The sequence below is a fragment of the Salvelinus alpinus genome, chromosome 23 (assembly GCF_045679555.1).
Source record: "Salvelinus alpinus chromosome 23, SLU_Salpinus.1, whole genome shotgun sequence".
NCBI lineage: Eukaryota > Metazoa > Chordata > Actinopteri > Salmoniformes > Salmonidae > Salvelinus > Salvelinus alpinus.
Window position 1 is genome coordinate 22,002,206 of NC_092108.1, and position 16,755 is coordinate 22,018,960.

At 41.4% G+C, this 16,755-nt stretch overlaps 1 long non-coding RNA gene across 1 annotated transcript; it reads right to left on the reverse strand.

Annotated features, from left to right (window-relative positions):
- Positions 1-674: 674 nt before the first annotated feature.
- Positions 675-5,801, reverse strand: LOC139550567 (uncharacterized). Its single transcript, XR_011670074.1, has 6 exons — positions 5,748-5,801; positions 5,381-5,493; positions 4,598-4,685; positions 4,089-4,383; positions 3,303-3,458; positions 675-1,798 (listed from the first exon to the last, which is right to left on the reverse strand). It is a non-coding gene; the product is annotated as an uncharacterized lncRNA (long non-coding RNA).
- Between the last annotated feature and the right edge of the window lie 10,954 nt (positions 5,802-16,755).

Consider the following 16,755-nt stretch of genomic DNA (forward strand, 5'->3'; position numbering starts at 1 on the left):
GCAGTATAAAGCATTTCTTCATCATATCCTGAAGTCTGATATTTTTGTCTTGTGGCACTTTTTCTCTCTTTCGCTCGGTCCAGCCGGGACCCGCCAATCTCCCAAGGGGTTCTGGGAGAAATAGTGCAGTATTTCAAGCAGCACACTAACTCAGCCATGGGTTTAAATTAAGCGTGATGTGGAGGGCCGGGGAGGGAGAGCAGGGGGTTCTGCTGAAATCCTTTTGGCTAACTCCCACAAGGGTACACAGTCCAGTGGACAGATCTTTGGAATCCACTAGTGGAATGAGATGCACAGGTCATATACTGTAGATACAGTATGCATTGAGAACATGCTCTAGGGATCCTAGTTTGTGTAGCTTTAAGTCTGCATTCGTTTTCGGCCACTATTCCCCCACATCTGGTTTTAAGTCAGAAGTGATTATCCGCGATAACTCTGAATAATTTGGAACTATTGAGTGACTTTACCTTATTTACTATTTGGTTTGGGGTTGTCAAATATTTATGTGTGATACTGTAGCCAAGTCTAACTAAACATTACCAAATATCCTTTCATTGATCAAATTAAAATAATATTTCTGTTGCTTTGTTGCTATAACATGTTAACGACTCCATTGGTGGAATACAAACACACTCCGGCTCTCTATAATATATCATACAAACACACTGAGGCTCTATAATATATATTAGAAACACACTGAGAAAGTGCTAGAGGTGTTAAAACAAGGATACACTATATTAATACGATATGAAAGTGACATTTAGAAAAGAAAAGCACCTATGGACAAGTCTATCCACTACATGGGGGCCATCAAAGTAGGTCATTGTCTTTTTGTGGTGAACAGGGTTAGCAGGGAGCAGTCAGGAGACCAGGAACCAGTAATGACATTGTATTGCTGAAACAGACAGGCCTGTTCCTTTACTGTTCTTCCTCAGAGCTGATATGACTGGACAAGAGGAACTAAAGGTCTTGTGGGACGTTGTTGAAGTCCAGCAGCCAGCCAGGGCCTATTATAACATAGCTAACTAACTCCCCTGGTTTGTGTCCCTGTCCTGCTTGTGTTGTCGCAGCGCCTGCAGGAAGACGTGCTTGACCTGGTTCATCATGTCACCGCAGAGCTGCATGTTCTCAACCTTGGCCTGGAGAGTGCTCCTCAGCTCAGCCCCTCATAGCTTCGTTCTCCCCCTGCAGCACCGCCAGCCTGGGGGACAGAGGGAGGGAAACACACAACAACATGGTGGTGTGCTCCACTCATTTAGGAGTTTGTAATGTATGACTACCCTCTGCATTTTACCAGCTGTTCTTAGTCTTCATAGAAAGCAAAACTCCAATGTATACACATGTGATGCATCTGTCTTTGTTTCCCTAATTGTGATTATACAGTACATTTACATTTTAGTCATTAGCAGACGCTCTTATCCAGAGACACTTACAGTAATGAGTGCATACATTTTCATACATTTTTCATACCCATGTGCCATGCTATACCAACTGAGCTACACAGGAACACAGTACTGTGTACTGTGTAAGTATTTCTAGTATGTTAGTTATATTCTGTAGTCTTGTGTGTGATCTCACTGAAAACTTTCAGTCTTATCAGAATTTAACAGGTTGACAGTTTGTTTCTCCAGGCTCTGAGACCGACAGGGTAACCACCCATGACTTCAAGGAGAGATAGAAGACAAAATAACACTAAGTCAGATTCACTAGGTAGTTAGTTCATTGACTTGGGTCTCCCTGGAGAGGTCAGGAGGGCTTCGAGAGGATGATTCCCCCTGTCTCCCACTGGATGAAGCTCCTGGGAAGCGGAGGAAAAACAACAAATAAGAGAAATAGCAGGTATGGATCAATATATATCCCATTTTCAGTCTTCTCACTGTGTTACTGTGTTATAGATCAGTGTGCCTAATCCGAGACTTATCTCCAGTGCCCTTGTTGCTAGTTGTCCTGGGAGTCAATCCTTTGCCCAGATCCAGCTTTGCCTTCTCTAGCTGCTGCTCTAGGGCTACGGCCCTTCTGCATTCTCCCTGGAATGTTTGCTCTGCCCCTAGGCACCACTGCTTCACTTCCTCCTCCCTGTCACATCAATCACACCAGCCCAGTCTCTCACTACTACTGTGTGGTCATCATGAAAATCCCCATCAGGTACTGTAAATGTAGTAATTACAAAGTAAGGAGGGTTACATTTCCATGGCGGAGAGATGTAAAAACTCAAAGATTAACCGTGGTTGAAAGAAAACACACATAACTCTGCTGATGCAATGGTTTGAAAGCATTGATAAAACAAGAAAGGGAAAACAAAAAGGCCCACACAAAATATTTGCATTCTAAACACCCACCCGGGAAACTAAACTAACATACTGTACACAATACACCCCTAAAATAAAATGCATTGGGTTGCTGTATGTAATAACTGGATTGCTGAAGCTTAACTAGCCCTAGGAGCCTATCTCTCTCCACACAGGCAGCCTTACAGAGGGTCTGGGACTCTGTACACTGAGAATTCAGGGACCTCACCTCCTCTGAACTGTGCTGACAACCCAAAGGAGCTCCTGCATCTCTGAGATAGTAGTGGTAAGCTGTATCAGTCCACCATAAACAGCTTTTATTGTAGTATTAACTTGTACCACACGTTGCTGAGGCTAAGACTTGCCTGACCTCTAAACTGATCCCAGCTGCTGACAACACTAGTTCATGTCCAAGTTTAGATACTGAACTATATGAGAGAAGAAGAAAAACTCAATTGAGAAAATGTATAATGCATCAATATAGTCATTATACAGTCAATGACACTATCAACAGATAATTCAATAATTTGTAGGCAAGTTAGAGGAGTCATAAGTACAGGAAATCTACATGGTCATGGATGTACTATAATATTGAGCTTATAACCTCTCACTGTTGTCTCCCCCTGCTGTCGAAGGCCTGGAACTGTCAGTGGTAGTCTTGGAGCATGACTGACCGTCATCCCCTCTCAGCAACACATTTACAAAGTCCATTGTGTTTCAATTACAGCCCTGAATTCCACAGGGAAATTTCATTTGAATACAGGCTCTTCGCCATATAGCATCCTTGTTACATTTTTCTATACCGGAAACGACAGGAACAAAATGGAACTGGAACAAAATGCTGGTGCCAAAACTCAGACAACCTTGTGAGTTGTCTAATAGCGCCGTCGTCACTTAAGCTACTTTTATCCCCTCCTCCAGCTCTTTCACTTTGGCCTCCTTCTGAAGGTATTTTTAGCTTAGAGGACAGTTGCTGTCTCCCAATCTCCAATTGCAGAATCACAGTCAGCTTACCTTTAAGGACAGTTGCTTTATCTCATCCTCCAGCTCTTTGACTTTCGCCTCCCTCTCGGAGACCATGTGTTTCAGCTGCTGGATGAGGAATGTGTGTCTCAGCTTATGTCCCATGTTCTGCTGGCTCTCCTTGGTCTGCAAGTCCTGCTGGCTCTCCTTGGTCAGGATTACGGGGACAGGGGAGAGGGGACAGAATTAGGAAGACAGGGTTAGGGCAAGGAAGGGGACAGGGAGACAGGGTTAGGGGCGAGGAGGGGGAGGACATGTCAAAGGACTCTTCAATCTATGAACACTATGTGTCGCTAAACATCAGCATATTACTAACTAAAGAGTAATGGATTATTACTCTGTGATAGATATGTGTATTTGCTGTTGGCAACTGCCATAGGCCTACAGCATTAACATACTGTTGTTATGTAAAGAGTACCTAATGCATAATAAGTAGTGTTTATAATCAAGACTAATATCATGCATAAAGGCTATGGTAGGATTTCATTTACATTGATCCTGAAGGGAGCACCTAACCAGAGGTCTATAAGCTTACAATACATACCCTAACAAGCCGTGATAATCTCGACTGAAGACATCTACATAATATTATTACCATGATACTGTCTCAAAGTTTTAATCTGATATATAAAAATACCTGGTTTCATACATTAAATAATTATCTTTAGAATGGAATAGTCCCAAACCCCGCTCATCTGGCACTCCATAGTCTCAATCGAATGCTCGAAGCAGTTCGAAGAAAACAAATACTATTTGAATCTAGGTCTGTTTACATACCAGTAAGGCATCCACCAGCTTATCATCACGTTTTCCTTTGTCCAGCTGGGTGGAGATCAGGACCTCAGTGATTTCATCTCATTGCTCAGGTTCTTGTTTCTGACCTTGGAGCCTTCCTGCTCTTCTTCACGTCCTCGTGGCTTTCATTACTAATGTCACACTAACTGTGCCCCAGTCCCCGAACTTTTCTGACTGTTTCCGCATGTGATGGCTGAGGGAAAGGTTTCATGTGTGTGTATATATCTCTGCGCTTCATTTAGTTAGTCTGCCTTTTAATTCGTTTTAGGTCCCAAACCTGGGGACAAAACCAACGGAGACACATTAAGATGACTACATTGCAGTCTACAAATCACCTTGTATGTTAATGACTTATGTGATCAAATCAAATCAAAGTTAATTGTTCACGTACAGTTTAGCAGAGGTTATAGCAGGTGCAGCAAATTGCCTATGTTACTAGCTCAATATTTTGTTCCTTGAAAGCTTTCAATGACAGCAGTCAGTCAGCTCACCCTGCTCTGGGGAGACAGTATCTGCTGGGAGTGACTTCTCCAGTTCCCTGGGCTGGTCAGAAGCTGCTGGATGCCTCACCGGATAACACTTAGAGTAGTAGGAACAAAAACAGTCCTGGAATAGTATTTCATAAGCTTTGAAATGTTTCAACTATTAACAAATGTCTCTAATGATTATTTTGTAACAATCAAAGCAATCCTTATACACAACTTCTGAGCTATTCTCAATTCCTGTTTGACAGCTTGAATCTGGTTGTTCTGTTGGTGAGAGGAATGCAGTCATAGTTGTCACTGACAAGTCACAATATTAATACCAATACAATTTGCTTCAAATAAACATGTACAAAAGTTTTACTAAACTGCATTGCAATGAAAGCTACAACAACACATTTCTGTGTGGCAGAGTTCCCTTGAGTATTGTCTCATATTTGTTCATGACTTAAAAATCTGTCATTAAGGCTAATTACCTCCTGGAAGTCCTGGTATTGTCACGCCCTGACCTTAGAGATCCTTTTTATTCTCTATTTTGGTTAGGTCAGGGTGTGACTAGGGTGGGTACTCTAGTTTTTGCATTTCTATGTTGGCCTGGTATGGTTCCCAATCAGAGGAAGCTGTCTATCGTTGTCTCTGATTGGGGATCATATTTAGGCAGCCTTTTCCACCTGTTTTGTGTGGGATCTTGTTTTTGTATTGTTGCTTTTTAGCCCTACAAAGCTGAAAGTTTCGTTTGTTACGCTTTCTTGTTTTTGTGCCGGTTATCAATAATAAAAATGATTAACCTACCCCACGCTGCATCTTGGTCCGACCATCCTTCCAACAACGAGCGTTACAGGTTTGACCTCTCGTCATGTGGCTTTACATCCATCTTTTTCCCAGTAGGACTGAGCAGCAAAGACCTGAAGGATTTACCATCATTTATGTTATTTGAATCAATTATCCATTCAGTCAAGAGCTTACATCAGTCTATAAAGCAATACCACTGACAAATGGCTGATTGGGTCAACAAGTGGACATGCTGTAACGGCTTTCTTCCATAGGTGAAGGAGAGGACCAAAGTGCAGCGCGGCTAGTGTTCAACATGTTTAATAAAAGAACAAGTGAAACACTACAAACATACAAAATAACAAAATGTGCAAAAACCGAGACAGACCTATCTGGTGCAGACAACCACAGAGACAGGAAACAAACACCCACAAAATCCCAACACAAAACAAGCCTCCTATATATGATTCTCAATCAGGGACAACGATTACCATCTGCCTCTGATTGAGAACCATATTAGGCTGGACATAGAAACAGACAAACTAGACACACAACATAGAATTCCCACCCAGCTCACGTCCTGACCAACACTAAACAAGCAAAACACATAATAACTCTGGTCAGGACGTTACACATGCTTTGGCAATTATGTATGAAAGAGTAGCTGCTGCCAGCAGTTACTCTTCCTGGGGTCCAGCAACATTAAGACGTTTATATACAGTTTAAAATATTATATGACATTACATTCTATAACACTTTAGCCAATACATTTAGTGTGTTCCCTCAGGCCACTACTCCACTATCACATATTTACAATACAACATCCATGTGTATGTGTGTGTAGAGTGCGTGTCTTATCATGTGTATGTGTATGGTGTCTGTGCCTGTGTGTGTCTCTTCACAGTCCCCGCTGTTCCATAAGGTGTATTTTTATCTGTTTTTAAATCAAATTCTTCTGCTTGCGTCAGTTACCTGATGTGGAATAGAGTTTTATATAGCCATGGCTATGTAGTACTGTGCGCCTCCCATAGTCTGTACTTGACTTGGGGATTGCAAAGAGACCTTTGGTGGCATGTCTTGTGGGGTATGAATGGGTGTCTGAGCTGTGTGCTAGTAGTTTAAACAGACACCTCGGGGCATTCAGCTTGTCAACACTTCTTACAAAAACAGGTAATGATGAAGTCAATCTCTCCTCCACTTTGAGCCATGCATATTATTGCATATTATTAATGTTAGTTCACAGTGTACATTTAAGGGCCAGCTGTGCTGCCTTGTTCTGAGCCAATTGTAATTTTCCAAGGTCCCTCTTTGTGGCACCTGACCACACAACTGAACAGTAGTCCAGGTGCGACAAAACTGAGCCTGTAGGATGTGCCTTGTTGATAGTGTTGTTAACCACTAGGTTACCTGGGGCAGCAGGTAGCCTAGTGGTTAGAGCATTGGGCCAGTAACTGAAAGGTTGCTAGATCGAATCCCTGAGCTGAGAAGGTAAAAATCTGCTGTTCTGCCCCTGAATAAGGCTGTTATGTAAATACGATTTTTTTCTTAACTGACTTGCCTAGTTAAATAAAATAAAAAAATTAAAAGGCAGAGCAGTGCTTTATTATGGTCAAACTTCTCCTCATCTTAGCTGCTGTTGTATCAACATGTTTTGACCATGACAGTTTACAATCTTTACTATTCTTGGGTAGTGGAATGACTTATGCTTCCCTCCAGGCCAGAGGGCACACACTTTCTAGTAGGCTTAGATTGAAGATATGGCAAATAGGAGTGGCAATATCGTCTGCTATTATCGTCAGTAATTTTCCATCCAAGTTGTCAGACCCCGGTGGCTTGTCATTGTTGATAGACAACAATCACTTTTTCACTTCTTCCACACTCACTTTACAGAATTCAAAATTACAATGCTTGTCTTTTATAATTTGATCAGTTATACTTGGATGTGTAGTGTCAGCATTTGTTGCAGGCATGTCATGCCTAAGTTTGAAAATCTTGCCAATGAAAAAATCATTGAAGTAATTGGTAATATCAGTGGGGTTTGTGATGAATGAGCCATCTGATTCAATGAATGATGGAGCTGAGTTTGCCTTTTTGCCCAAGATTTCATTTAATGTGCTCCAAAGATTTTTACTATTATTTATGTAATTTCTTTGTTTCATAGTGTAGTTTCTTCTTCTTTTTATTCAGTTTATTCACATTTCTCAATTTGCAGTATGTTTTCCAAACGGTTGTGTCAAATAAAATAAAATGTATTTATATGGCCCTTCGTACATCAGCTGATATCTCAAAGTGCTGTACAGAAACCCAGCCTAAAACCCCAAACAGCAAGCAATGCAGGTGTAGAAGCCAGACTTGTTTTACCCTTTTGCCTCATCCCTCTCAACCATACCATTTTTCAATTCCTCATCAATCCACAGGGATTTAACCGTTTTTACAGGCATGTTCTTAATGGGTGCATGCTTATTAGTAATGAGAATAAACAATTTCATAAATCTGTCAAGTGCAGCGTCTGGTTGCTCCTCATTACACATCACAGATCAACAACAGGAATCACCACAAAACGTATTGAATGACCTCTTATACACTATATTAGGCCTATATTGTTGATGGTTTGCTTAAACTTTTTCTTATTCAATTTCAGCAGCCAACTCTCGATTCCTCTTAGAAAGCGCAACAATCTTAGTAGCTGCCACATCAGTATGACATTGTTGCCGCCCGTAGCATTGAATGCAAGGGAAGCCAGCAAGCATTTGGCCTCCCTTTACAAAAAAAGTATAAAAGATTAGCCAATCAGCGTTGAGCTAAACTGAGCGAGCTCAACTGTGAATGGTCCTGGCGGGAAAAAAAGGGTCAAGGGATGGCAGCTTGGATTTGGTGCCTCTCCTATCTTTGAAAGCATACATCATAACAGAAATAACTTGAATTGCTGCATCTCGTTGTGTTGTTGTCCTCTGGTGGCTAGCTACCTAGAAAAAAATGTCCCTTTCCTAAATTAGCCATGGATGGAGACAGGGATTTTGACTTGTGGTTTTAATTAATTCTCCTTACTGGCCAATGATTATCACGGCGATTCTGATCCAACCATTAATTCACACATTGTTGTGCCCCTGGCCTGAGAGGATGGAAGTTCAATATGTACAGTAGCTAGATGTAGAAGGCTAATGTTATCTAACTAATATTGCCCATGAATGGGAGTTAGCCTAGGACAACAAAAAATAAAAGCAGGTACTGTATGATAGAGTGATAGACCGTTTCGTCAACATGAAAGAGAGGAGGTTGGCATTTCTCTACAAGTAGGGTGAGTCAACATGTTTTTCTACTTGCACGAATGAATGCACGCACGCACACACACACACACACACACACACACACACACACACACACACACACACACACACACACACATGCGCCTGCAAACAGAAATCAGGACAGCCACATTATATTTAGCCTATGTTGATTGGACTCAATAGTTTTTGGTATCTTTTAGTTGATTTGATGATGTTGTCGTGACGTTGTATTAGTTAATGTGACGACTGTTGCTCATCGAATGATTAAAGGTTTCTAATTGCGAGATTAAATGAATCAAGCAATTATTAACTCATTAACCTGGGGCACCATGGGAAAATTAGTTTTATTGAGTTAGTTCTATTTCCCAAATTAACTCAAAGAATATCAGAATATCGATTTTACAACAGTCGCTAATTAATCAGTTTCCTCTACAATCTCATTCTGAATGTCGCATAATCCGGGAATCTGCACGGACCCGGGTCCCACCAATGAGTTTGTACCACACCAATCTTAGTTGAGTATTTATTTACTAGAAAGCTAAAATGATGATAAAATATACACATACACAAACCACAGTCTAGGCTATTGATTAGAACTTAGTATAACGGGCCAACACACTATGGCACGTGTTACCCAAAATGGGGATTTAAAAGAGAGAGAAAAAGAGAAAGTACATGAGAGAAATATACATTTGAGTGCATTTGTCAGCTATGCTTATTTTAACCCTCGCCTTGCCCCAAACTGCCGCTCTTATGGGTCAGAATATAATGATGTAGTTACGTGTTGGAGGTCTCAGATGTGAAGCTCCGCGTGGGTCGTTTAGGCTTCTCAATGACGCACTTCTCTGGCGCAACTTTCTGGTTGTCCTCACGATGTCAGTGTCTTTTTGGTTTAGTGGTCTGATTCCTCGCCCTTGCTCTGATAGTGGTCTTCTGAGGACAGACAGCTCTGTAGCTCACAGTGTAGGAATGAAACAGTGTAGATACCACGATTCGATGGAGAGTGGAGGCTAGGTGGTCCGGCTTGAATTCACCCGCTTAGACACAGCTACTCATCAGTAGCATGGGTAGAAAAAGATTTCTTTGTCTTCAACCTTGGGTTGAGTTTTTAGACCTCGGCTGCAGCTTGGGTCACTTAGTCTGATCTGTTCATTCTTCACTCACACGTCTTTTACCCTCGGGTCAGAAGTTGGCGTAACCGCCTTTAGAGCAATTCTCTGGGCGTACCAAGTTAAGATTAAGAGGCAAGGTCTAGATTTGACTCAAATCCAATTTCAAATCCAATCCAACTAACTTCACATTTCATCTTTACCAACACGTTCTCTTTGATTTAGACATTTTCCACACAACGTACAATGTATAAATATCAAGCATATCCTAGGAAAACTCTTAAATTTACAATGTTTTCGTCATCTATTAACCTTTAATAACAAAACAAAAATGACATACATTTTCATATTCCATCTATCATCATGACCACCATTGTGGCTGACGGAGACCATTGTTCCAAAGTCCCTTTATTGCATGTTTTATGTTCTGAGGCTGGTTCTCCATAGTGAGAGGACAAAGGGATGTTGTCTGTGGCCTAAGATTTACCATGGGCGTGAGGGGTCATAAAACCCCCACATCTTCAGACCCCTAGATCTCTCCTCCTCTGTTGGGGTTGAGAGATAATCTGTAGGGTTGTGGTCTCCTATACCCTGACCTGATCAGGACAGTCATGACAATGTTGAAGTTGAAATGGTGCTGGAATAGTGGAGACAGCTCCTGTTTTCTTTGGGATTTTTTGTAACTCTCTGTGTTCTAAATCAATAGTTGTTTAGCGGTCCGCAAATGTCAAACATTAATTTGCTTAACCATGCTGTAGGTTATGTAATTGTCTGTTACATGTGATATGCATCGTGGACTTCACCAGATAGAGGTTGCTGTAAGGATCTCTGAGTGAACATTTAATAAATACGGACAGCGTCTGGACAGGGGAAACCCGAAACGACAATAATGCTGACACGGGGATGAAACAGAGGAAACACACAGATGTAGGAAAGGCAATCAAAACGTGAAGTAGTCCAGGTGAGTCCAGGTGAGTCCAATGAGCGCTGATACACGTAATAATGGTGACAGGTGTGCTTAATGAAAGGCAGCCTGGTGTCCCCGGGTGCCAGAGATGGAGAGCGGGAGCAGGCTAGACAGGTTTCTATCCGGTTTTGTAATTAAAAAAAAAGGTGTGGTTGAATTTATTCTGCCAAGATTATTTTAATTTCTGAACAAGAAAAAGTTTACAATGACGGCCTACAAAAAGTAAGCCGTCATTGTAAATAAGAATCTGTTCTTAACTGACTTGCATAGTTAAATAAAGTTTTATTAAACTTTTTTTAAATACTTATTTAAAAACTTAGTGCATTCTGTTTTTTTTATTTTTATAAATGTTCAAACATTCAAAAAACTGTTTTTGCTCTGTCATTATGTGGTATTGTATCTAGATTGATGAATTTAATAAATGTTAGAATAAGGCTGTAATGTAACAAAATGTGGGAAAAGTACTGTATATATCACGGTCGCAAGGGGGGGGGTGCTTGGCTTCCCCAGTGATTTTACCCACACACTGCTACTGGAGATAGGTAAGTATAATTAATTCACACAATGCTACAACGCCTACGGCAGCCGTTCCCAAACTGGTGGTCAGTACCACATGTGGGATTGCCTGATATGAAATTGGGGTCGTGGGAGAATTTCCAAAATCCAGAATTTTTTTTTTTACTGTATATACAGAAAATATGTATACTTTAATATTGTCTGTGTATCTCAAAATCATTGTAATGTGGTTAACCTCAAAAATTGAAATTAAATTATCCAAATCTAAAAGATACATTTCATCCAGGGAGCGCCCTTAGATCATGGGAAAAGGATGGACTTGACCTTTGCACTTGAGTCATTCCCACGGTGAATGGTTAGGTCTGCTACCCTATGAAACCACACACTATTGCAGAGACTTTGATATTACCAACCACAATTGACATGGTGAAAACAGTGTTTGGGGAGGCAGAGGCACAGAAACTCATATCAATACCTTTGTCAGATAACACTATTAAACAAATCATTTATGCTATAGCTAGCAATCATGAGGAAACTGACTGAACGACTCAAACTCCCCACCTTATGCTCTCCAAATAGACGTTAGCTGTGAGGGCCGAGATGCCCATGCATTGACTTTCTGTTCACTATACATGTCGGGGAATGTTATTCACGAGAACATTGTTCTGTCTCACGATTCCTGAGCATGAAAGGGCACAGGGGATGTTCAGTGTGCTGCGTGGCTATATTGACGAAAAACAGATTCCATGGGGTCAAATGGTAGGCTTTTGCACAGATTGGTCTCTAAAGCGGGACTGCGGGCAGGCCTCTGCACTCTAGTTATGAATGTGTTTCCCTATACTATATGGACGCATTGTATGATACGCCGAGAGCACCTGGCGGCAAAAGAGCTGAGCACAGAACTCTGAGATATACTGCAGCAGATAACTTTGATTGTAAACCACATCAAACCACATCCACAGCGCGCATGCCTGTTATTAACAAAACTATGAGGAGATATGGGATCAGAGCATGACAATGTTCTATTTCATACTAAGGCTTGGTGGTTATCAAGGGGGAGTGTTGGAAAGATTTTTTACATTGACAGAGGAACTATTGTCATTCACAATGGATGTAAAAAAAACTGACTTGGTTGACTTTCTGTGTAACGAAAAGAAAGTGTTTCTCCTTGCCTGTAACAGACGTATTTGGGAAACTGAATGAAATGAAAGCAAGCATGCAGGGGAAATACAAAAACATTCTGCAGATGAGTGACCGAATTAGTGGATTCAGAGGAAAGTGCATGTTTCCCTCGACTATGCATGTTTCTAACAGAAAACAGCATCAGTAAGTGTCCCACACGAGTGATGACTGCTCATCTTCAATGCTTGGAAGAGCACTTTGGGACCGACTTCCCAATCCGTTTGAATGTGATCCTGGCTCAGTTGCAGTGGCAATTTTAGCATGTAAATCTTGGTGGGGCAAGAAAATAAGAAAGTGGGATGCTGTCACGTTCGCTGGAATAATTATTGGACCAAGGCGCAGCGGATGTTGAGTTCCACATTATTTATTAGAAAGTGAAACTAAGCAAAGACAAAAACAAATAAACAATAAACTAACAGCGAACCGTGACTACAGAGATGCTACGTGCACTAACTCAAAACAATATCCCATAAACACAGGTGGGAAAAACAGCTACTTAAATATGATCCCCAATTAGAGACAACGATTACAAGCTGCCTCTAATTGGGAATCATACAAATCACCAACATAGAAAATAAACTAGAACACCACATAGAAATAAATAAACTAGATCACCCCCAGTCACGCCCTGACCCACTTCACCATAGAGAAACAATGGCTCTCTATGGTCAGGGCGTGACAGATGCATGCCAGCAAAGCCACTACACAACACAACACCAAACAATACATTAATTGCACTATAATGGCGACAAACGGTGCCCACAAACTGTTAGGGCCTACATACTGCTGTCCCAACAGCATTCCCAACATCTTACGACTGTTACACCTGGCTATCAGCAGAGCCTTGTCTGTCAGCAAAACAGTTCATTCAGCTTCATTTACTGCCTTTTAAAACAACATAGCTGATATGGCTGACTTGCTTAAACAACTGTGGTTTCTAATGACAATTGAGATGTATCAACTATGGCATAAGGTGACGACAAGCACATAAGAGACAATCCGAAATTCTGGTAAGACAATAATGAGCGAGCTAGGATGGACTTAGTCAATTTAACTATTTGTTTAGCACTTTTGAAGTGTACAGCGACAGAATTCAGAACATGGGCCATTCTTACAGTGTTCTCCTTGTACACCAAGTCAGAAGCGTAGGATAAATAATGATAAATAATGATTACATTTCTCTAAAACAGGTTATAGGCTACATGTGCACCACCAAGTCAGAACAGCATGCAAAATGAATAGAGGTAAATAGACCAAATTATTAGGGTGAGGCATATGGGCTACTAACATCTTAATACACAACATACACTTCAAATTAATTTATTAGCTACAGTATAGATATCTCCCTGGCATATTACAGCAGCATACAATACATTTTTGGACTCAACTTGTGTTGTGCTCACTTGAACAGGAAGGTGGCGCGGTGGTCCTTCGTGGGCAAATTTTGTAATCAAAGTCTGGCATTCTCTGGATTTATGGTGCTTTCAAAACAACAGGGAATCTGAAAAAAACAAGGTTGAATCATGATGACGTCATTGATGTTCAGTTCGTAGCTCTAGAAAGAGGCCGGATTTCCAATTCCGAGTTGGATGACCGTTCTAAATGTATTTTCCCAGTTGGAGCTTGTTTATTCCCAACTTCCCAGTTGTCTTGAACTCACTGAAGTCAAGTTTTCGCAATTCAGAGTTAACAGTTGTTTTGAGCGCGGCACAAATCATGTTTCATTGACAGCAGGGCCAATGTTGAATGTTTTTAAACTTGGAAAAGGGCACCTTAATCCCAGATTTGGGACCACGCAGCCACTCCACTGAATAGCAGGCTAGTGATTGGTTTGTAATGCTAGCAGTTAACGTTAGCCACTGTCACTGATTCCTTCCGAACCACTCATTGTTGAATTTGCGAATTCCAACTTGTTGTGTAATGTTTATGTCCAATGGCCGATGAGCGCTGATACATTTTATCTATAATTTTTCTTCATTTGACAAGGATTAAAAAGGATTTGCCAGTAGATTGTCGACTTGATTCATGATGATGATTACTAGCTAAGATTTTGAAGTATGATGTTGACATGATCAGTCCATTCACAGCTACCCTACATATAACGTGATTTGACGTCATTTTATCTGTGTTCAATGACCTTGAGCGCCCAAGGGGCTAGAATTTCAATGACCTTGAGCACCCAAGGGACTAGAATTTTCTAGCTCTACCCTTAGACTTGGCGGTGACGAAGTGTCCTCATGAGTGACAAAACACTGAGGCAATCACAGCGCAATGCACCGTATTTTCTCAGGGCTTGCCCCACCATCACAGAAAGCACGGAGCTAGACTGAAACACCTCCATTTTAGAGCTGCCTTACTCAAGAAAACAAAAAAGGGACCACGTTTGTATGCGGCTTTATTAACTCAATGATATGTATTTCTTTTTACATTGTTTGCAAACTGATATGTGACATGTATTAATGCCAAAATAACATGCAAAATAGGCAAGCCCCCAAAACAGGTGGGGTTCTGCCCCACATACCCTGAATGACGGGTTGCCACTGCTCAGTTGACATGCCGGTAAGCAAAATTGAAAAGCTGTTCGAGCTGTCATGTGACCGAATGCATTCACGGGTCACTACGGATAAGCGTTGGTTCCTGACTCAAAAGGAATACCCTGCTGTTTCCCTCTGAGCATTCTTTCAAAACTCAGAAATCTCAAACTTCAGACTTCTTAACGTTCAAGACAACTGGGAATTTGGAAAAAACAGAGCTCTGTCTCAGAAAAATCGTTTTTAACGTTCATCCAACTCGGAATTCCAAATCAGGAACTCTGCCCCTTTCCCACCGCTCCAACATTCCGACCTGAAAATCACTGACATCATGATTTGACCTTGTATTTTTCCAACTACCTAGTGTTCTTGAAAGAACCATAAAACTAATTTTACCCTTCGCCAGCTCATATATATATGAAGCTGGATTCAGTGTTCTCGTCTGCATTAAAAACAAATATCGATTCAGGTTGGATGTGACAGCAAAGACGAGGTGCGCACTGTCGACCACGCCCCCTGACGTTGAAAATCTCCAATGCGACATGCGTCAAGCACACCCATCTCATTAGTGTGGTGAGAACATACATTGTGTCAGACTAATTTGCAATTGACTGTCATAGCCCCACATTAAAGGTATGTGATGGTGAGTTGAGAAGACAATCAATTGCTGCTAATTGCATAATTTTTTTTCAGATGGTTGGGGTCATGAGAATTTACAGATATCAAAATGGGGTGGTTGGCCAAAAATGTTTGGGAACCCCAGGCTTACGGTATGCATAATGTTAGGCTGCATTGGGGGATACAATGTTGTCCAACTTTAAAAATATTGAACTAACTTTATAAAAATTCACACTTTTTACTAAGATCATCTGTGTGATCAGTGTCTAGCTGGAAGTGGTTCTAGTCGTCCTGGGTCTCAGTGGCCTTCTGATCCTTCTCCTTCTGTTTGTCTAGTCTTCTCTGGTGATGTTTCTCCTGTTGCTCCTGTGGAGCCTGGAACTGTAGTCGTAGGCTATTGGGGGTCATTGGGGGAGATCTGTATAACTGGATCATGGACTTCCTGTTCGATCGAGTCATATGGGTGAGGGTGGGATCAGAATTGTCAATGGGGTTGAAGTGGAGGATGGTACTCCTCGGAAGTGTGGTTAGTCCGGTGTTGTTCGCCCTGATGACAGATTACATATTTAAGGAGGTGGGACAGGGAATGGGTGTGGCCTTGTATGCTAATGATGTGGCTGTATGGAATACAGGTGGGAATGTGAAATATGTGATGAGGAAGATGCAAGAAGTTGTGGAAGATTGGTCTCTAACATGTGGTTTTAGGATGTCTGTGGCCAAGTCCTGCATTATGGTGTATTCTAGGATGAAGGTTAAAGATGTTAGGCTGCAAATATACGGTCAGGATATACAGTCGTGGCCAAAGGTTTTGAGAATGACACAAATATACATTTTCACAAAGTCTGCTGCCTCAATTTGTATGATGGCAATTTGCATATACTCCACAATGTTATGAAGAGTGATCAGATGAATTGCAATTAATTGCAAAGTCCCTCTTTGCCATGCAAATGAACTGAATCCCCCCCCCCAAAAAACAATCCACTGCATTTCAGCCCTGCCACAAAAGGACCAGCTGACATCATGTCAGTGATTCTCTCATTAGGTGTAAGTGTTGACGAGGACAAGGCTGGAGATCACTCTGTCATGCTGATTGAGTTTGAATAACAGACTGGAAGCCTCAAAAGGAGGGTGGTGCTTGGACTCATTGTTCTTCCTCTGTCAACCATGGTTACCTGCAAGGAAACAT